Source organism: Lissotriton helveticus, chromosome 4_1 (genome assembly GCF_964261635.1).
Source record: "Lissotriton helveticus chromosome 4_1, aLisHel1.1, whole genome shotgun sequence".
Classification (NCBI taxonomy): domain Eukaryota; kingdom Metazoa; phylum Chordata; class Amphibia; order Caudata; family Salamandridae; genus Lissotriton; species Lissotriton helveticus.
The window spans coordinates 1,671,615,019-1,671,637,351 of record NC_136063.1 but is presented as its reverse complement, the minus strand read 5'-3'; the positions used below and the strand labels follow the sequence as shown (position 1 = coordinate 1,671,637,351).

At 33.9% G+C, this 22,333-nt stretch overlaps 16 non-coding genes across 16 annotated transcripts; 8 read left to right on the top strand and 8 right to left on the bottom strand.

Annotated features, from left to right (window-relative positions):
* The first annotated feature begins 1,362 nt into the window (after positions 1–1,362).
* Positions 1,363–1,434, top strand: TRNAQ-CUG (transfer RNA glutamine (anticodon CUG)). Its single transcript has one exon. It is a non-coding gene; the product is annotated as a tRNA-Gln (tRNA).
* Positions 1,435–2,258: 824 nt separating this feature from the next.
* Positions 2,259–2,330, bottom strand: TRNAQ-UUG (transfer RNA glutamine (anticodon UUG)). The gene has a single exon. It is a non-coding gene; the product is annotated as a tRNA-Gln (tRNA).
* A 1,550-nt stretch (positions 2,331–3,880) lies between these two features.
* TRNAQ-CUG (transfer RNA glutamine (anticodon CUG)) lies at positions 3,881–3,952 on the top strand. Its single transcript has one exon. It is a non-coding gene; the product is annotated as a tRNA-Gln (tRNA).
* An 824-nt stretch (positions 3,953–4,776) lies between these two features.
* TRNAQ-UUG (transfer RNA glutamine (anticodon UUG)) lies at positions 4,777–4,848 on the bottom strand. The gene has a single exon. It is a non-coding gene; the product is annotated as a tRNA-Gln (tRNA).
* A 1,549-nt stretch (positions 4,849–6,397) lies between these two features.
* TRNAQ-CUG (transfer RNA glutamine (anticodon CUG)) lies at positions 6,398–6,469 on the top strand. Its single transcript has one exon. It is a non-coding gene; the product is annotated as a tRNA-Gln (tRNA).
* Positions 6,470–7,293: 824 nt separating this feature from the next.
* On the bottom strand, positions 7,294–7,365 carry TRNAQ-UUG (transfer RNA glutamine (anticodon UUG)). The gene has a single exon. It is a non-coding gene; the product is annotated as a tRNA-Gln (tRNA).
* Positions 7,366–8,916: 1,551 nt separating this feature from the next.
* Positions 8,917–8,988, top strand: TRNAQ-CUG (transfer RNA glutamine (anticodon CUG)). The gene has a single exon. It is a non-coding gene; the product is annotated as a tRNA-Gln (tRNA).
* An 824-nt stretch (positions 8,989–9,812) lies between these two features.
* On the bottom strand, positions 9,813–9,884 carry TRNAQ-UUG (transfer RNA glutamine (anticodon UUG)). The gene has a single exon. It is a non-coding gene; the product is annotated as a tRNA-Gln (tRNA).
* Positions 9,885–11,435: 1,551 nt separating this feature from the next.
* Positions 11,436–11,507, top strand: TRNAQ-CUG (transfer RNA glutamine (anticodon CUG)). Its single transcript has one exon. It is a non-coding gene; the product is annotated as a tRNA-Gln (tRNA).
* Positions 11,508–12,331: 824 nt separating this feature from the next.
* Positions 12,332–12,403, bottom strand: TRNAQ-UUG (transfer RNA glutamine (anticodon UUG)). The gene has a single exon. It is a non-coding gene; the product is annotated as a tRNA-Gln (tRNA).
* Positions 12,404–13,953: 1,550 nt separating this feature from the next.
* TRNAQ-CUG (transfer RNA glutamine (anticodon CUG)) lies at positions 13,954–14,025 on the top strand. The gene has a single exon. It is a non-coding gene; the product is annotated as a tRNA-Gln (tRNA).
* An 824-nt stretch (positions 14,026–14,849) lies between these two features.
* TRNAQ-UUG (transfer RNA glutamine (anticodon UUG)) lies at positions 14,850–14,921 on the bottom strand. Its single transcript has one exon. It is a non-coding gene; the product is annotated as a tRNA-Gln (tRNA).
* Positions 14,922–16,472: 1,551 nt separating this feature from the next.
* Positions 16,473–16,544, top strand: TRNAQ-CUG (transfer RNA glutamine (anticodon CUG)). Its single transcript has one exon. It is a non-coding gene; the product is annotated as a tRNA-Gln (tRNA).
* Positions 16,545–17,368: 824 nt separating this feature from the next.
* On the bottom strand, positions 17,369–17,440 carry TRNAQ-UUG (transfer RNA glutamine (anticodon UUG)). The gene has a single exon. It is a non-coding gene; the product is annotated as a tRNA-Gln (tRNA).
* Positions 17,441–18,990: 1,550 nt separating this feature from the next.
* On the top strand, positions 18,991–19,062 carry TRNAQ-CUG (transfer RNA glutamine (anticodon CUG)). The gene has a single exon. It is a non-coding gene; the product is annotated as a tRNA-Gln (tRNA).
* Positions 19,063–19,886: 824 nt separating this feature from the next.
* TRNAQ-UUG (transfer RNA glutamine (anticodon UUG)) lies at positions 19,887–19,958 on the bottom strand. The gene has a single exon. It is a non-coding gene; the product is annotated as a tRNA-Gln (tRNA).
* Between the last annotated feature and the right edge of the window lie 2,375 nt (positions 19,959–22,333).

Here is a 22,333-nt window from a genome sequence, read left to right as displayed (position 1 = left end):
TTTTATGTGAGATACGATTTTGCAATAAAATATAAGATTCCCCCGTGAATGCAATCTCTTCTCTCAAAATGAAAAGCTCAACCTGGTACAGGTGGTTTGATGGTATCATGCTTAGCACTCTAGACTCTGAAAACCGGGATCTGAGTACAAATCACAGTGGGACTTATCTAAACTTTACGATTTTCTTTTCCATTCAGTTCTTAGAATTATTAATTGGAAAAACATCTCATTTACTTGTAAACTTGTACATATCCACTTTACACGTATGTATCTCCCTATATCTTGCTATATGTGTCTGTATATTTATAGGACAACATAAACACATACATTATAAAAATGCATATAATTAGTAGAGGTGAAAATAATGAAAAGTTGTTGCCTCTCCACATTTGAAACATGAGCTTCTTCTCCTTACTCTTCTATATGTCATGAAATTGAGATAGTCACTTTTTACTCAATTTTGATCTAACAATATAGTTGATTTATACAAAGCATATCATATGATTTGTGAATAATCTTAAAAGAGAAAATTAGATCAGTACCTGTGAGGCCTCCAAGCAAAAGCTTATGTTTCACGATTGCAGATCGACTGTTGAAAATCAGCATGAAAAACGTTTTATTTCACAATTTCCATACTAATATACAAAAAACATTTGTACTATCTGAATGATACCGTCATTGTGGTTCTCTAGGTTTGATTTAAGAACACTTCTCTTTCAAAATGTGCTAAATTCGCCTTATCAATAGCGCAGAAAGCTTCAAAAAGGGATGCTGGGAATCAGGCCTCTGAAATGCATTTCAGAAAAACAGGATAGGATTTCTTAATGTCACACTATTTTGTGTAGGAATGTGATGTAAACGTATTATAATGTTTGTATTTCTGTAACTTGTTCAAGCTGATGGACGTTTTGAAAGGAATCAATAATTGTCTCTTTCAACCTACTGGTGTTGGATTTGAGCTATCAATAAACAAAGGTGACAGAAATAGAAAAGGTCAAGAGTAATAAAATAGTACCCCCAAGATTTGGACTGGTACCTTTGCATGCAAAGTCCAACGTGCCAATCATTGCTCTTTGGCGCAGCCCATGTGAGAGACAAAGAAATGGGTGTATTAGTTTGGAAATGTAAAATGTTTTAATATGTTACAGTCAAAGATGATCATTATGATATAACTTGCCTATCCTGATAAACGTTTGCATATTTAACACTGTTAAGGAGAATGTATCTGAACAGAATCAAATCACATTATAGCTCTTTACACTATGAGCATTCAACAGAGATATTGTTTCATCAATGTAAGAAATGCCCCCGCACTAATGCGCTCTCTTTTGTCTCAATGGAAAAATGACTCATGTATGGGAGGGTTCCATGGTGTAATGGTTAGCACTCTGGACTCTGAATCCAGCGATCCGAGTTCAAATCTCGGTGGGACCTGCTTGAATTATGAGATTTACTATTTCACCCATTTCTTAGAATTTGGTCTTGGAAAAACATAACGTCAATGTTTTATACTGATACTTATCAACGTATAAGTATGCATCTATGTATACATAGCTATATCCGTCTAGATAGCGATAAGACTATATAAAGAAATCAATTATTCATAAACATATGTATTGAAGCTGAAAACTAAAAACTGTTGTTTCCCATCCACAATTTAAACGTTAGGTTCATTTCCTCTCTCATCTATATGACCAGTAATGAGATAGTTAATTTTTGCTGATTTCTTATATGACAACATGCTTGACTTACACAGTGCATTTAATTGTGAATTTCTTTGAAAGAGAAATTCAGATTATTACCTTTGACACGTCTTTCGAAAGATTTTACTTTATGGTTATGGATTTACTTTAGAAAATCAGAGTGTAAATATATGTGTGTCTGAATTTCACGATTGTTATTCAAAACGTCATATCTTCTGTCCCCATAATACACAATTTGATTCCTCAAGTTTTGTTTTAATGAAGGATTTCCAATTAAAAAGTTCCATCTTCCCCTTATCAATAACAGTAAGATTTAAGAAAGTAATATCTTGCATCAGCCCCCTGTGATGAGTTTGAGAAAACAGTCAGCTCGCAAAATGTCTCATTATTTTGAGCCATTTAATTTCCATGTTTTCTAAAAGTTCTATCATTTGCTCACATCGAATAGACTTTCAGAATACAATCAATAAATTAATGTTTCACTCTACCCGTGTTAGATTTGTGATATTTATGAATACACTTGACAGAAAAAGATTTGATCAACAGTCATGAAAGTGGTCCCACCGAGATTTGAACTCGGATCCTTGGATTCAAAGTCCAAAGTGCTAACCATTACACCATGGAACCTCCCATGTGACAAGGGAGCAAATTGCTGCAGCAATGTGAACATTTCAAAGTTTTTAATGTTCTACAGTCAAAGACCAACAGAATGTTATTACTTTTCTATTCTGTTCAACTTTTGCATATTGAACTATGTTAGGGAAGGATGTTGCCCAGAGGACTCAAGTAACGCTATCACTCTGTTGAACAGTACTTTTTATGTGAGATACGATTTTGCAATAAAATATAAGATTCCCCCGTGAATGCAATCTCTTCTCTCAAAATGAAAAGCTCAACCTGGTACAGGTGGTTTGATGGTATCATGCTTAGCACTCTAGACTCTGAAAACCGGGATCTGAGTACAAATCACAGTGGGACTTATCTAAACTTTACGATTTTCTTTTTCCATTCAGTTCTTAGAATTATTAATTGGAAAAACATCTCATTTACTTATAAACTTGTACATATCCACTTTACACGTATGTATCTCCCTATATCTTGCTATATGTCTCTGTATATTTATAGGACAACATCAACACATACATTATAAAAATGCATATAATTAGTAGAGGTGAAAATAATGAAAAGTTGTTGCTTCTCCACATTTGAAACATGAGCTTCTTCTCCTTACTCTTCTATATGTCATGAAATTGAGATAGTCACTTTTTACTCAATTTTGATCTAACAATATAGTTGATTTATACAAAGCATATCATATGATTTGTGAATAATCTTAAAAGAGAAAATTAGATCAGTACCTGTGAGGCCTCCAAGCAAAAGCTTATGTTTCACGATTGCAGATCGACTGTTGAAAATCAGCATGAAAAACGTTTTATTTCACAATTTCCATACTAATATACAAAAACATTTGTACTATCTGAATGATACCGTCATTGTGGTTCTCTAGGTTTGATTTAAGAACACTTCTCTTTCAAAATGTGCTAAATTCGCCTTATCAATAGCGCAGAAAGCTTCAAAAAGGGATGCTGGGAATCAGGCCTCTGAAATGCATTTCAGAAAAACAGGATAGGATTTCTTAATGTCACACTATTTTGTGTAGGAATGTGATGTAAACGTATTATAATGTTTGTATTTCTGGTACTTGTTCAAGCTGATGGACGTTTTGAAAGGAATCAATAATTGTCTCTTTCAACCTACTGGTGTTGGATTTGAGCTATCAATAAACAAAGGTGACAGAAATAGAAAAGGTCAAGAGTAATAAAATAGTACCCCCAAGATTTGGACTGGTACCTTTGCATGCAAAGTCCAACGTGCCAATCATTGCTCTTTGGCGCAGCCCATGTGAGAGACAAAGAAATGGGTGTATTAGTTTGGAAATGTAAAATGTTTTAATATGTTACAGTCAAAGATGATCATTATGATATAACTTGCCTATCCTGATAAACGTTTGCATATTTAACACTGTTAAGGAGAATGTATCTGAACAGAATCAAATCACATTATAGCTCTTTACACTATGAGCATTCAACAGAGATATTGTTTCATCAATGTAAGAAATGCCCCCGCACTAATGCGCTCTCTTTTGTCTCAATGGAAAAATGACTCATGTATGGGAGGGTTCCATGGTGTAATGGTTAGCACTCTGGACTCTGAATCCAGCGATCCGAGTTCAAATCTCGGTGGGACCTGCTTGAATTATGAGATTTACTATTTCACCCATTTCTTAGAATTTGGTCTTGGAAAAACATAACGTCAATGTTTTATACTGATACTTATCAACGTATAAGTATGCATCTATGTATACATAGCTATATCCGTCTAGATAGCGATAAGACTATATAAAGAAATCAATTATTCATAAACATATGTATTGAAGCTGAAAACTAAAAACTGTTGTTTCCCATCCACAATTTAAACGTTAGGTTCATTTCCTCTCTCATCTATATGACCAGTAATGAGATAGTTAATTTTTGCTGATTTCTTATATGACAACATGCTTGACTTACACAGTGCATTTAATTGTGAATTTCTTTGAAAGAGAAATTCAGATTATTACCTTTGACACGTCTTTCGAAAGATTTTACTTTATGGTTATGGATTTACTTTAGAAAATCAGAGTGTAAATATATGTGTGTCTGAATTTCACGATTGTTATTCAAAACGTCATATCTTCTGTCCCCATAATACACAATTTGATTCCTCAAGTTTTGTTTTAATGAAGGATTTCCAATTAAAAAGTTCCATCTTCCCCTTATCAATAACAGTAAGATTTAAGAAAGTAATATCTTGCATCAGCCCCCTGTGATGAGTTTGAGAAAACAGTCAGCTCGCAAAATGTCTCATTATTTTGAGCCATTTAATTTCCATGTTTTCTAAAAGTTCTATCATTTGCTCACATCGAATAGACTTTCAGAATACAATCAATAAATGAATGTTTCACTCTACCCGTGTTAGATTTGTGATATTTATGAATACACTTGACAGAAAAAGATTTGATCAACAGTCATGAAAGTGGTCCCACCGAGATTTGAACTCGGATCCTTGGATTCAAAGTCCAAAGTGCTAACCATTACACCATGGAACCTCCCATGTGACAAGGGAGCAAATTGCTGCAGCAATGTGAACATTTCAAAGTTTTTAATGTTCTACAGTCAAAGACCAACAGAATGTTATTACTTTTCTATTCTGTTCAACTTTTGCATATTGAACTATGTTAGGGAAGGATGTTGCCCAGAGGACTCAAGTAACGCTATCACTCTGTTGAACAGTACTTTTTATGTGAGATACGATTTTGCAATAAAATATAAGATTCCCCCGTGAATGCAATCTCTTCTCTCAAAATGAAAAGCTCAACCTGGTACAGGTGGTTTGATGGTATCATGCTTAGCACTCTAGACTCTGAAAACCGGGATCTGAGTACAAATCACAGTGGGACTTATCTAAACTTTACGATTTTCTTTTCCATTCAGTTCTTAGAATTATTAATTGGAAAAACATCTCATTTACTTGTAAACTTGTACATATCCACTTTACACGTATGTATCTCCCTATATCTTGCTATATGTGTCTGTATATTTATAGGACAACATAAACACATACATTATAAAAATGCATATAATTAGTAGAGGTGAAAATAATGAAAAGTTTTTGCCTCTCCACATTTGAAACATGAGCTTCTTCTCCTTACTCTTCTATATGTCATGAAATTGAGATAGTCACTTTTTACTCAATTTTGATCTAACAATATAGTTGATTTATACAAAGCATATCATATGATTTGTGAATAATCTTAAAAGAGAAAATTAGATCAGTACCTGTGAGGCCTCCAAGCAAAAGCTTATGTTTCACGATTGCAGATCGACTGTTGAAAATCAGCATGAAAAACGTTTTATTTCACAATTTCCATACTAATATACAAAAAACATTTGTACTATCTGAATGATACCGTCATTGTGGTTCTCTAGGTTTGATTTAAGAACACTTCTCTTTCAAAATGTGCTAAATTCGCCTTATCAATAGCGCAGAAAGCTTCAAAAAGGGATGCTGGGAATCAGGCCTCTGAAATGCATTTCAGAAAAACAGGATAGGATTTCTTAATGTCACACTATTTTGTGTAGGAATGTGATGTAAACGTATTATAATGTTTGTATTTCTGTAACTTGTTCAAGCTGATGGACGTTTTGAAAGGAATCAATAATTGTCTCTTTCAACCTACTGGTGTTGGATTTGAGCTATCAATAAACAAAGGTGACAGAAATAGAAAGGTCAAGAGTAATAAAATAGTACCCCCAAGATTTGGACTGGTACCTTTGCATGCAAAGTCCAACGTGCCAATCATTGCTCTTTGGCGCAGCCCATGTGAGAGACAAAGAAATGGGTGTATTAGTTTGGAAATGTAAAATGTTTTAATATGTTACAGTCAAAGATGATCATTATGATATAACTTGCCTATCCTGATAAACGTTTGCATATTTAACACTGTTAAGGAGAATGTATCTGAACAGAATCAAATCACATTATAGCTCTTTACACTATGAGCATTCAACAGAGATATCGTTTCATCAATGTAAGAAATGCCCCCGCACTAATGCGCTCTCTTTTGTCTCAATGGAAAAATGACTCATGTATGGGAGGGTTCCATGGTGTAATGGTTAGCACTCTGGACTCTGAATCCAGCGATCCGAGTTCAAATCTCGGTGGGACCTGCTTTAATTATGAGATTTACTATTTCACCCATTTCTTAGAATTTGGTCTTGGAAAAACATAACGTCAATGTTTTATACTGATACTTATCAACGTATAAGTATGCATCTATGTATACATAGCTATATCCGTCTAGATAGCGATAAGACTATATAAAGAAATCAATTATTCATAAACATATGTATTGAAGCTGAAAACTAAAAACTGTTGTTTCCCATCCACAATTTAAACGTTAGGTTCATTTCCTCTCTCATCTATATGACCAGTAATGAGATAGTTAATTTTTGCTGATTTCTTATATGACAACATGCTTGACTTACACAGTGCATTTAATTGTGAATTTCTTTGAAAGAGAAATTCAGATTATTACCTTTGACACGTCTTTCGAAAGATTTTACTTTATGGTTATGGATTTACTTTAGAAAATCAGAGTGTAAATATATGTGTGTCTGAATTTCACGATTGTTATTCAAAACGTCATATCTTCTGTCCCCATAATACACAATTTGATTCCTCAAGTTTTGTTTTAATGAAGGATTTCCAATTAAAAAGTTCCATCTTCCCCTTATCAATAACAGTAAGATTTAAGAAAGTAATATCTTGCATCAGCCCCCTGTGATGAGTTTGAGAAAACAGTCAGCTCGCAAAATGTCTCATTATTTTGAGCCATTTAATTTCCATGTTTTCTAAAAGTTCTATCATTTGCTCACATCGAATAGACTTTCAGAATACAATCAATAAATGAATGTTTCACTCTACCCGTGTTAGATTTGTGATATTTATGAATACACTTGACAGAAAAAGATTTGATCAACAGTCATGAAAGTGGTCCCACCGAGATTTGAACTCGGATCCTTGGATTCAAAGTCCAAAGTGCTAACCATTACACCATGGAACCTCCCATGTGACAAGGGAGCAAATTGCTGCAGCAATGTGAACATTTCAAAGTTTTTAATGTTCTACAGTCAAAGACCAACAGAATGTTATTACTTTTCTATTCTGTTCAACTTTTGCATATTGAACTATGTTAGGGAAGGATGTTGCCCAGAGGACTCAAGTAACGCTATCACTCTGTTGAACAGTACTTTTTATGTGAGATACGATTTTGCAATAAAATATAAGATTCCCCCGTGAATGCAATCTCTTCTCTCAAAATGAAAAGCTCAACCTGATACAGGTGGTTTGATGGTATCATGCTTAGCACTCTAGACTCTGAAAACCGGGATCTGAGTACAAATCACAGTGGGACTTATCTAAACTTTACGATTTTCTTTTTCCATTCAGTTCTTAGAATTATTAATTGGAAAAACATCTCATTTACTTATAAACTTGTACATATCCACTTTACACGTATGTATCTCCCTATATCTTGCTATATGTCTCTGTATATTTATAGGACAACATAAACACATACATTATAAAAATGCATATAATTAGTAGAGGTGAAAATAATGAAAAGTTGTTGCCTCTCCACATTTGAAACATGAGCTTCTTCTCCTTACTCTTCTATATGTCATGAAATTGAGATAGTCACTTTTTACTCAATTTTGATCTAACAATATAGTTGATTTATACAAAGCATATCATATGATTTGTGAATAATCTTAAAAGAGAAAATTAGATCAGTACCTGTGAGGCCTCCAAGCAAAAGCTTATGTTTCACGATTGCAGATCGACTGTTGAAAATCAGCATGAAAAACGTTTTATTTCACAATTTCCATACTAATATACAAAAAACATTTGTACTATCTGAATGATACCGTCATTGTGGTTCTCTAGGTTTGATTTAAGAACACTTCTCTTTCAAAATGTGCTAAATTCGCCTTATCAATAGCGCAGAAAGCTTCAAAAAGGGATGCTGGGAATCAGGCCTCTGAAATGCATTTCAGAAAAACAGGATAGGATTTCTTAATGTCACACTATTTTGTGTAGGAATGTGATGTAAACGTATTATAATGTTTGTATTTCTGGTACTTGTTCAAGCTGATGGACGTTTTGAAAGGAATCAATAATTGTCTCTTTCAACCTACTGGTGTTGGATTTGAGCTATCAATAAACAAAGGTGACAGAAATAGAAAAGGTCAAGAGTAATAAAATAGTACCCCCAAGATTTGGACTGGTACCTTTGCATGCAAAGTCCAACGTGCCAATCATTGCTCTTTGGCGCAGCCCATGTGAGAGACAAAGAAATGGGTGTATTAGTTTGGAAATGTAAAATGTTTTAATATGTTACAGTCAAAGATGATCATTATGATATAACTTGCCTATCCTGATAAACGTTTGCATATTTAACACTGTTAAGGAGAATGTATCTGAACAGAATCAAATCACATTATAGCTCTTTACACTATGAGCATTCAACAGAGATATCGTTTCATCAATGTAAGAAATGCCCCCGCACTAATGCGCTCTCTTTTGTCTCAATGGAAAAATGACTCATGTATGGGAGGGTTCCATGGTGTAATGGTTAGCACTCTGGACTCTGAATCCAGCGATCCGAGTTCAAATCTCGGTGGGACCTGCTTGAATTATGAGATTTACTATTTCACCCATTTCTTAGAATTTGGTCTTGGAAAAACATAACGTCAATGTTTTATACTGATACTTATCAACGTATAAGTATGCATCTATGTATACATAGCTATATCCGTCTAGATAGCGATAAGACTATATAAAGAAATCAATTATTCATAAACATATGTATTGAAGCTGAAAACTAAAAACTGTTGTTTCCCATCCACAATTTAAACGTTAGGTTCATTTCCTCTCTCATCTATATGACCAGTAATGAGATAGTTAATTTTTGCTGATTTCTTATATGACAACATGCTTGACTTACACAGTGCATTTAATTGTGAATTTCTTTGAAAGAGAAATTCAGATTATTACCTTTGACACGTCTTTCGAAAGATTTTACTTTATGGTTATGGATTTACTTTAGAAAATCAGAGTGTAAATATATGTGTGTCTGAATTTCACGATTGTTATTCAAAACGTCATATCTTCTGTCCCCATAATACACAATTTGATTCCTCAAGTTTTGTTTTAATGAAGGATTTCCAATTAAAAAGTTCCATCTTCCCCTTATCAATAACAGTAAGATTTAAGAAAGTAATATCTTGCATCAGCCCCCTGTGATGAGTTTGAGAAAACAGTCAGCTCGCAAAATGTCTCATTATTTTGAGCCATTTAATTTCCATGTTTTCTAAAAGTTCTATCATTTGCTCACATCGAATAGACTTTCAGAATACAATCAATAAATGAATGTTTCACTCTACCCGTGTTAGATTTGTGATATTTATGAATACACTTGACAGAAAAAGATTTGATCAACAGTCATGAAAGTGGTCCCACCGAGATTTGAACTCGGATCCTTGGATTCAAAGTCCAAAGTGCTAACCATTACACCATGGAACCTCCCATGTGACAAGGGAGCAAATTGCTGCAGCAATGTGAACATTTCAAAGTTTTTAATGTTCTACAGTCAAAGACCAACAGAATGTTATTACTTTTCTATTCTGTTCAACTTTTGCATATTGAACTATGTTAGGGAAGGATGTTGCCCAGAGGACTCAAGTAACGCTATCACTCTGTTGAACAGTACTTTTTATGTGAGATACGATTTTGCAATAAAATATAAGATTCCCCCGTGAATGCAATCTCTTCTCTCAAAATGAAAAGCTCAACCTGGTACAGGTGGTTTGATGGTATCATGCTTAGCACTCTAGACTCTGAAAACCGGGATCTGAGTACAAATCACAGTGGGACTTATCTAAACTTTACGATTTTCTTTTTCCATTCAGTTCTTAGAATTATTAATTGGAAAAACATCTCATTTACTTATAAACTTGTACATATCCACTTTACACGTATGTATCTCCCTATATCTTGCTATATGTCTCTGTATATTTATAGGACAACATAAACACATACATTATAAAAATGCATATAATTAGTAGAGGTGAAAATAATGAAAAGTTGTTGCCTCTCCACATTTGAAACATGAGCTTCTTCTCCTTACTCTTCTATATGTCATGAAATTGAGATAGTCACTTTTTACTCAATTTTGATCTAACAATATAGTTGATTTATACAAAGCATATCATATGATTTGTGAATAATCTTAAAAGAGAAAATTAGATCAGTACCTGTGAGGCCTCCAAGCAAAAGCTTATGTTTCACGATTGCAGATCGACTGTTGAAAATCAGCATGAAAAACGTTTTATTTCACAATTTCCATACTAATATACAAAAAACATTTGTACTATCTGAATGATACCGTCATTGTGGTTCTCTAGGTTTGATTTAAGAACACTTCTCTTTCAAAATGTGCTAAATTCGCCTTATCAATAGCGCAGAAAGCTTCAAAAAGGGATGCTGGGAATCAGGCCTCTGAAATGCATTTCAGAAAAACAGGATAGGATTTCTTAATGTCACACTATTTTGTGTAGGAATGTGATGTAAACGTATTATAATGTTTGTATTTCTGGTACTTGTTCAAGCTGATGGACGTTTTGAAAGGAATCAATAATTGTCTCTTTCAACCTACTGGTGTTGGATTTGAGCTATCAATAAACAAAGGTGACAGAAATAGAAAAGGTCAAGAGTAATAAAATAGTACCCCCAAGATTTGGACTGGTACCTTTGCATGCAAAGTCCAACGTGCCAATCATTGCTCTTTGGCGCAGCCCATGTGAGAGACAAAGAAATGGGTGTATTAGTTTGGAAATGTAAAATGTTTTAATATGTTACAGTCAAAGATGATCATTATGATATAACTTGCCTATCCTGATAAACGTTTGCATATTTAACACTGTTAAGGAGAATGTATCTGAACAGAATCAAATCACATTATAGCTCTTTACACTATGAGCATTCAACAGAGATATCGTTTCATCAATGTAAGAAATGCCCCCGCACTAATGCGCTCTCTTTTGTCTCAATGGAAAAATGACTCATGTATGGGAGGGTTCCATGGTGTAATGGTTAGCACTCTGGACTCTGAATCCAGCGATCCGAGTTCAAATCTCGGTGGGACCTGCTTGAATTATGAGATTTACTATTTCACCCATTTCTTAGAATTTGGTCTTGGAAAAACATAACGTCAATGTTTTATACTGATACTTATCAACGTATAAGTATGCATCTATGTATACATAGCTATATCCGTCTAGATAGCGATAAGACTATATAAAGAAATCAATTATTCATAAACATATGTATTGAAGCTGAAAACTAAAAACTGTTGTTTCCCATCCACAATTTAAACGTTAGGTTCATTTCCTCTCTCATCTATATGACCAGTAATGAGATAGTTAATTTTTGCTGATTTCTTATATGACAACATGCTTGACTTACACAGTGCATTTAATTGTGAATTTCTTTGAAAGAGAAATTCAGATTATTACCTTTGACACGTCTTTCGAAAGATTTTACTTTATGGTTATGGATTTACTTTAGAAAATCAGAGTGTAAATATATGTGTGTCTGAATTTCACGATTGTTATTCAAAACGTCATATCTTCTGTCCCCATAATACACAATTTGATTCCTCAAGTTTTGTTTTAATGAAGGATTTCCAATTAAAAAGTTCCATCTTCCCCTTATCAATAACAGTAAGATTTAAGAAAGTAATATCTTGCATCAGCCCCCTGTGATGAGTTTGAGAAAACAGTCAGCTCGCAAAATGTCTCATTATTTTGAGCCATTTAATTTCCATGTTTTCTAAAAGTTCTATCATTTGCTCACATCGAATAGACTTTCAGAATACAATCAATAAATTAATGTTTCACTCTACCCGTGTTAGATTTGTGATATTTATGAATACACTTGACAGAAAAAGATTTGATCAACAGTCATGAAAGTGGTCCCACCGAGATTTGAACTCGGATCCTTGGATTCAAAGTCCAAAGTGCTAACCATTACACCATGGAACCTCCCATGTGACAAGGGAGCAAATTGCTGCAGCAATGTGAACATTTCAAAGTTTTTAATGTTCTACAGTCAAAGACCAACAGAATGTTATTACTTTTCTATTCTGTTCAACTTTTGCATATTGAACTATGTTAGGGAAGGATGTTGCCCAGAGGACTCAAGTAACGCTATCACTCTGTTGAACAGTACTTTTTATGTGAGATACGATTTTGCAATAAAATATAAGATTCCCCCGTGAATGCAATCTCTTCTCTCAAAATGAAAAGCTCAACCTGGTACAGGTGGTTTGATGGTATCATGCTTAGCACTCTAGACTCTGAAAACCGGGATCTGAGTACAAATCACAGTGGGACTTATCTAAACTTTACGATTTTCTTTTCCATTCAGTTCTTAGAATTATTAATTGGAAAAACATCTCATTTACTTATAAACTTGTACATATCCACTTTACACGTATGTATCTCCCTATATCTTGCTATATGTCTCTGTATATTTATAGGACAACATAAACACATACATTATAAAAATGCATATAATTAGTAGAGGTGAAAATAATGAAAAGTTGTTGCCTCTCCACATTTGAAACATGAGCTTCTTCTCCTTACTCTTCTATATGTCATGAAATTGAGATAGTCACTTTTTACTCAATTTTGATCTAACAATATAGTTGATTTATACAAAGCATATCATATGATTTGTGAATAATCTTAAAAGAGAAAATTAGATCAGTACCTGTGAGGCCTCCAAGCAAAAGCTTATGTTTCACGATTGCAGATCGACTGTTGAAAATCAGCATGAAAAACGTTTTATTTCACAATTTCCATACTAATATACAAAAAACATTTGTACTATCTGAATGATACCGTCATTGTGGTTCTCTAGGTTTGATTTAAGAACACTTCTCTTTCAAAATGTGCTAAATTCGCCTTATCAATAGCACAGAAAGCTTCAAAAAGGGATGCTGGGAATCAGGCCTCTGAAATGCATTTCAGAAAAACAGGATAGGATTTCTTAATGTCACACTATTTTGTGTAGGAATGTGATGTAAACGTATTATAATGTTTGTATTTCTGGTACTTGTTCAAGCTGATGGACGTTTTGAAAGGAATCAATAATTGTCTCTTTCAACCTACTGGTGTTGGATTTGAGCTATCAATAAACAAAGGTGACAGAAATAGAAAAGGTCAAGAGTAATAAAATAGTACCCCCAAGATTTGGACTGGTACCTTTGCATGCAAAGTCCAACGTGCCAATCATTGCTCTTTGGCGCAGCCCATGTGAGAGACAAAGAAATGGGTGTATTAGTTTGGAAATGTAAAATGTTTTAATATGTTACAGTCAAAGATGATCATTATGATATAACTTGCCTATCCTGATAAACGTTTGCATATTTAACACTGTTAAGGAGAATGTATCTGAACAGAATCAAATCACATTATAGCTCTTTACACTATGAGCATTCAACAGAGATATCGTTTCATCAATGTAAGAAATGCCCCCGCACTAATGCGCTCTCTTTTGTCTCAATGGAAAAATGACTCATGTATGGGAGGGTTCCATGGTGTAATGGTTAGCACTCTGGACTCTGAATCCAGCGATCCGAGTTCAAATCTCGGTGGGACCTGCTTGAATTATGAGATTTACTATTTCACCCATTTCTTAGAATTTGGTCTTGGAAAAACATAACGTCAATGTTTTATACTGATACTTATCAACGTATAAGTATGCATCTATGTATACATAGCTATATCCGTCTAGATAGCGATAAGACTATATAAAGAAATCAATTATTCATAAACATATGTATTGAAGCTGAAAACTAAAAACTGTTGTTTCCCATCCACAATTTAAACGTTAGGTTCATTTCCTCTCTCATCTATATGACCAGTAATGAGATAGTTAATTTTTGCTGATTTCTTATATGACAACATGCTTGACTTACACAGTGCATTTAATTGTGAATTACTTTGAAAGAGAAATTCAGATTATTACCTTTGACACGTCTTTCGAAAGATTTTACTTTATGGTTATGGATTTACTTTAGAAAATCAGAGTGTAAATATATGTGTGTCTGAATTTCACGATTGTTATTCAAAACGTCATATCTTCTGTCCCCATAATACACAATTTGATTCCTCAAGTTTTGTTTTAATGAAGGATTTCCAATTAAAAAGTTCCATCTTCCCCTTATCAATAACAGTAAGATTTAAGAAAGTAATATCTTGCATCAGCCCCCTGTGATGAGTTTGAGAAAACAGTCAGCTCGCAAAATGTCTCATTATTTTGAGCCATTTAATTTCCATGTTTTCTAAAAGTTCTATCATTTGCTCACATCGAATAGACTTTCAGAATACAATCAATAAATTAATGTTTCACTCTACCCGTGTTAGATTTGTGATATTTATGAATACACTTGACAGAAAAAGATTTGATCAACAGTCATGAAAGTGGTCCCACCGAGATTTGAACTCGGATCCTTGGATTCAAAGTCCAAAGTGCTAACCATTACACCATGGAACCTCCCATGTGACAAGGGAGCAAATTGCTGCAGCAATGTGAACATTTCAAAGTTTTTAATGTTCTACAGTCAAAGACCAACAGAATGTTATTACTTTTCTATTCTGTTCAACTTTTGCATATTGAACTATGTTAGGGAAGGATGTTGCCCAGAGGACTCAAGTAACGCTATCACTCTGTTGAACAGTACTTTTTATGTGAGATACGATTTTGCAATAAAATATAAGATTCCCCCGTGAATGCAATCTCTTCTCTCAAAATGAAAAGCTCAACCTGGTACAGGTGGTTTGATGGTATCATGCTTAGCACTCTAGACTCTGAAAACCGGGATCTGAGTACAAATCACAGTGGGACTTATCTAAACTTTACGATTTTCTTTTTCCATTCAGTTCTTAGAATTATTAATTGGAAAAACATCTCATTTACTTATAAACTTGTACATATCCACTTTACACGTATGTATCTCCCTATATCTTGCTATATGTCTCTGTATATTTATAGGACAACATAAACACATACATTATAAAAATGCATATAATTAGTAGAGGTGAAAATAATGAAAAGTTGTTGCCTCTCCACATTTGAAACATGAGCTTCTTCTCCTTACTCTTCTATATGTCATGAAATTGAGATAGTCACTTTTTACTCAATTTTGATCTAACAATATAGTTGATTTATACAAAGCATATCATATGATTTGTGAATAATCTTAAAAGAGAAAATTAGATCAGTACCTGTGAGGCCTCCAAGCAAAAGCTTATGTTTCACGATTGCAGATCGACTGTTGAAAATCAGCATGAAAAACGTTTTATTTCACAATTTCCATACTAATATACAAAAAACATTTGTACTATCTGAATGATACCGTCATTGTGGTTCTCTAGGTTTGATTTAAGAACACTTCTCTTTCAAAATGTGCTAAATTCGCCTTATCAATAGCGCAGAAAGCTTCAAAAAGGGATGCTGGGAATCAGGCCTCTGAAATGCATTTCAGAAAAACAGGATAGGATTTCTTAATGTCACACTATTTTGTGTAGGAATGTGATGTAAACGTATTATAATGTTTGTATTTCTGGTACTTGTTCAAGCTGATGGACGTTTTGAAAGGAATCAATAATTGTCTCTTTCAACCTACTGGTGTTGGATTTGAGCTATCAATAAACAAAGGTGACAGAAATAGAAAAGGTCAAGAGTAATAAAATAGTACCCCCAAGATTTGGACTGGTACCTTTGCATGCAAAGTCCAACGTGCCAATCATTGCTCTTTGGCGCAGCCCATGTGAGAGACAAAGAAATGGGTGTATTAGTTTGGAAATGTAAAATGTTTTAATATGTTACAGTCAAAGATGATCATTATGATATAACTTGCCTATCCTGATAAACGTTTGCATATTTAACACTGTTAAGGAGAATGTATCTGAACAGAATCAAATCACATTATAGCTCTTTACACTATGAGCATTCAACAGAGATATCGTTTCATCAATGTAAGAAATGCCCCCGCACTAATGCGCTCTGTTTTGTCTCAATGGAAAAATGACTCATGTATGGGAGGGTTCCATGGTGTAATGGTTAGCACTCTGGACTCTGAATCCAGCGATCCGAGTTCAAATCTCGGTGGGACCTGCTTGAATTATGAGATTTACTATTTCACCCATTTCTTAGAATTTGGTCTTGGAAAAACATAACGTCAATGTTTTATACTGATACTTATCAACGTATAAGTATGCATCTATGTATACATAGCTATATCCGTCTAGATAGCGATAAGACTATATAAAGAAATCAATTATTCATAAACATATGTATTGAAGCTGAAAACTAAAAACTGTTGTTTCCCATCCACAATTTAAACGTTAGGTTCATTTCCTCTCTCATCTATATGACCAGTAATGAGATAGTTAATTTTTGCTGATTTCTTATATGACAACATGCTTGACTTACACAGTGCATTTAATTGTGAATTACTTTGAAAGAGAAATTCAGATTATTACCTTTGACACGTCTTTCGAAAGATTTTACTTTATGGTTATGGATTTACTTTAGAAAATCAGAGTGTAAATATATGTGTGTCTGAATTTCACGATTGTTATTCAAAACGTCATATCTTCTGTCCCCATAATACACAATTTGATTCCTCAAGTTTTGTTTTAATGAAGGATTTCCAATTAAAAAGTTCCATCTTCCCCTTATCAATAACAGTAAGATTTAAGAAAGTAATATCTTGCATCAGCCCCCTGTGATGAGTTTGAGAAAACAGTCAGCTCGCAAAATGTCTCATTATTTTGAGCCATTTAATTTCCATGTTTTCTAAAAGTTCTATCATTTGCTCACATCGAATAGACTTTCAGAATACAATCAATAAATTAATGTTTCACTCTACCCGTGTTAGATTTGTGATATTTATGAATACACTTGACAGAAAAAGATTTGATCAACAGTCATGAAAGTGGTCCCACCGAGATTTGAACTCGGATCCTTGGATTCAAAGTCCAAAGTGCTAACCATTACACCATGGAACCTCCCATGTGACAAGGGAGCAAATTGCTGCAGCAATGTGAACATTTCAAAGTTTTTAATGTTCTACAGTCAAAGACCAACAGAATGTTATTACTTTTCTATTCTGTTCAACTTTTGCATATTGAACTATGTTAGGGAAGGATGTTGCCCAGAGGACTCAAGTAACGCTATCACTCTGTTGAACAGTACTTTTTATGTGAGATACGATTTTGCAATAAAATATAAGATTCCCCCGTGAATGCAATCTCTTCTCTCAAAATGAAAAGCTCAACCTGGTACAGGTGGTTTGATGGTATCATGCTTAGCACTCTAGACTCTGAAAACCGGGATCTGAGTACAAATCACAGTGGGACTTATCTAAACTTTACGATTTTCTTTTTCCATTCAGTTCTTAGAATTATTAATTGGAAAAACATCTCATTTACTTATAAACTTGTACATATCCACTTTACACGTATGTATCTCCCTATATCTTGCTATATGTCTCTGTATATTTATAGGACAACATAAACACATACATTATAAAAATGCATATAATTAGTAGAGGTGAAAATAATGAAAAGTTGTTGCCTCTCCACATTTGAAACATGAGCTTCTTCTCCTTACTCTTCTATATGTCATGAAATTGAGATAGTCACTTTTTACTCAATTTTGATCTAACAATATAGTTGATTTATACAAAGCATATCATATGATTTGTGAATAATCTTAAAAGAGAAAATTAGATCAGTACCTGTGAGGCCTCCAAGCAAAAGCTTATGTTTCACGATTGCAGATCGACTGTTGAAAATCAGCATGAAAAACGTTTTATTTCACAATTTCCATACTAATATACAAAAACATTTGTACTATCTGAATGATACCGTCATTGTGGTTCTCTAGGTTTGATTTAAGAACACTTCTCTTTCAAAATGTGCTAAATTCGCCTTATCAATAGCGCAGAAAGCTTCAAAAAGGGATGCTGGGAATCAGGCCTCTGAAATGCATTTCAGAAAAACAGGATATGATTTCTTAATGTCACACTATTTTGTGTAGGAATGTGATGTAAACGTATTATAATGTTTGTATTTCTGGTACTTGTTCAAGCTGATGGACGTTTTGAAAGGAATCAATAATTGTCTCTTTCAACCTACTGGTGTTGGATTTGAGCTATCAATAAACAAAGGTGACAGAAATAGAAAAGGTCAAGAGTAATAAAATAGTACCCCCAAGATTTGGACTGGTACCTTTGCATGCAAAGTCCAACGTGCCAATCATTGCTCTTTGGCGCAGCCCATGTGAGAGACAAAGAAATGGGTGTATTAGTTTGGAAATGTAAAATGTTTTAATATGTTACAGTCAAAGATGATCATTATGATATAACTTGCCTATCCTGATAAACGTTTGCATATTTAACACTGTTAAGGAGAATGTATCTGAACAGAATCAAATCACATTATAGCTCTTTACACTATGAGCATTCAACAGAGATATCGTTTCATCAATGTAAGAAATGCCCCCGCACTAATGCGCTCTCTTTTGTCTCAATGGAAAAATGACTCATGTATGGGAGGGTTCCATGGTGTAATGGTTAGCACTCTGGACTCTGAATCCAGCGATCCGAGTTCAAATCTCGGTGGGACCTGCTTGAATTATGAGATTTACTATTTCACCCATTTCTTAGAATTTGGTCTTGGAAAAACATAACGTCAATGTTTTATACTGATACTTATCAACGTATAAGTATGCATCTATGTATACATAGCTATATCCGTCTAGATAGCGATAAGACTATATAAAGAAATCAATTATTCATAAACATATGTATTGAAGCTGAAAACTAAAAACTGTTGTTTCCCATCCACAATTTAAACGTTAGGTTCATTTCCTCTCTCATCTATATGACCAGTAATGAGATAGTTAATTTTTGCTGATTTCTTATATGACAACATGCTTGACTTACACAGTGCATTTAATTGTGAATTTCTTTGAAAGAGAAATTCAGATTATTACCTTTGACACGTCTTTCGAAAGATTTTACTTTATGGTTATGGATTTACTTTAGAAAATCAGAGTGTAAATATATGTGTGTCTGAATTTCACGATTGTTATTCAAAACGTCATATCTTCTGTCCCCATAATACACAATTTGATTCCTCAAGTTTTGTTTTAATGAAGGATTTCCAATTAAAAAGTTCCATCTTCCCCTTATCAATAACAGTAAGATTTAAGAAAGTAATATCTTGCATCAGCCCCCTGTGATGAGTTTGAGAAAACAGTCAGCTCGCAAAATGTCTCATTATTTTGAGCCATTTAATTTCCATGTTTTCTAAAAGTTCTATCATTTGCTCACATCGAATAGACTTTCAGAATACAATCAATAAATTAATGTTTCACTCTACCCGTGTTAGATTTGTGATATTTATGAATACACTTGACAGAAAAAGATTTGATCAACAGTCATGAAAGTGGTCCCACCGAGATTTGAACTCGGATCCTTGGATTCAAAGTCCAAAGTGCTAACCATTACACCATGGAACCTCCCATGTGACAAGGGAGCAAATTGCTGCAGCAATGTGAACATTTCAAAGTTTTTAATGTTCTACAGTCAAAGACCAACAGAATGTTATTACTTTTCTATTCTGTTCAACTTTTGCATATTGAACTATGTTAGGGAAGGATGTTGCCCAGAGGACTCAAGTAACGCTATCACTCTGTTGAACAGTACTTTTTATGTGAGATACGATTTTGCAATAAAATATAAGATTCCCCCGTGAATGCAATCTCTTCTCTCAAAATGAAAAGCTCAACCTGGTACAGGTGGTTTGATGGTATCATGCTTAGCACTCTAGACTCTGAAAACCGGGATCTGAGTACAAATCACAGTGGGACTTATCTAAACTTTACGATTTTCTTTTTCCATTCAGTTCTTAGAATTATTAATTGGAAAAACATCTCATTTACTTATAAACTTGTACATATCCACTTTACACGTATGTATCTCCCTATATCTTGCTATATGTCTCTGTATATTTATAGGACAACATAAACACATACATTATAAAAATGCATATAATTAGTAGAGGTGAAAATAATGAAAAGTTGTTGCCTCTCCACATTTGAAACATGAGCTTCTTCTCCTTACTCTTCTATATGTCATGAAATTGAGATAGTCACTTTTTACTCAATTTTGATCTAACAATATAGTTGATTTATACAAAGCATATCATATGATTTGTGAATAATCTTAAAAGAGAAAATTAGATCAGTACCTGTGAGGCCTCCAAGCAAAAGCTTATGTTTCACGATTGCAGATCGACTGTTGAAAATCAGCATGAAAAACGTTTTATTTCACAATTTCCATACTAATATACAAAAACATTTGTACTATCTGAATGATACCGTCATTGTGGTTCTCTAGGTTTGATTTAAGAACACTTCTCTTTCAAAATGTGCTAAATTCGCCTTATCAATAGCGCAGAAAGCTTCAAAAAGGGATGCTGGGAATCAGGCCTCTGAAATGCATTTCAGAAAAACAGGATATGATTTCTTAATGTCACACTATTTTGTGTAGGAATGTGATGTAAACGTATTATAATGTTTGTATTTCTGGTACTTGTTCAAGCTGATGGACGTTTTGAAAGGAATCAATAATTGTCTCTTTCAACCTACTGGTGTTGGATTTGAGCTATCAATAAACAAAGGTGACAGAAATAGAAAAGGTCAAGAGTAATAAAATAGTACCCCCAAGATTTGGACTGGTACCTTTGCATGCAAAGTCCAACGTGCCAATCATTGCTCTTTGGCGCAGCCCATGTGAGAGACAAAGAAATGGGTGTATTAGTTTGGAAATGTAAAATGTTTTAATATGTTACAGTCAAAGATGATCATTATGATATAACTTGCCTATCCTGATAAACGTTTGCATATTTAACACTGTTAAGGAGAATGTATCTGAACAGAATCAAATCACATTATAGCTCTTTACACTATGAGCATTCAACAGAGATATCGTTTCATCAATGTAAGAAATGCCCCCGCACTAATGCGCTCTCTTTTGTCTCAATGGAAAAATGACTCATGTATGGGAGGGTTCCATGGTGTAATGGTTAGCACTCTGGACTCTGAATCCAGCGATCCGAGTTAATCTCGGTGGGACCTGCTTGAATTATGAGATTTACTATTTCACCCATTTCTTAGAATTTGGTCTTGGAAAAACATAACGTCAATGTTTTATACTGATACTTATCAACGTATAAGTATGCATCTATGTATACATAGCTATATCCGTCTAGATAGCGATAAGACTATATAAAGAAATCAATTATTCATAAACATATGTATTGAAGCTGAAAACTAAAAACTGTTGTTTCCCATCCACAATTTAAACGTTAGGTTCATTTCCTCTCTCATCTATATGACCAGTAATGAGATAGTTAATTTTTGCTGATTTCTTATATGACAACATGCTTGACTTACACAGTGCATTTAATTGTGAATTTCTTTGAAAGAGAAATTCAGATTATTACCTTTGACACGTCTTTCGAAAGATTTTACTTTATGGTTATGGATTTACTTTAGAAAATCAGAGTGTAAATATATGTGTGTCTGAATTTCACGATTGTTATTCAAAACGTCATATCTTCTGTCCCCATAATACACAATTTGATTCCTCAAGTTTTGTTTTAATGAAGGATTTCCAATTAAAAAGTTCCATCTTCCCCTTATCAATAACAGTAAGATTTAAGAAAGTAATATCTTGCATCAGCCCCCTGTGATGAGTTTGAGAAAACAGAGTCAGCTCGCAAAATGTCTCATTATTTTGAGCCATTTAATTTCCATGTTTTCTAAAAGTTCTATCATTTGCTCACATCGAATAGACTTTCAGAATACAATCAATAAATTAATGTTTCACT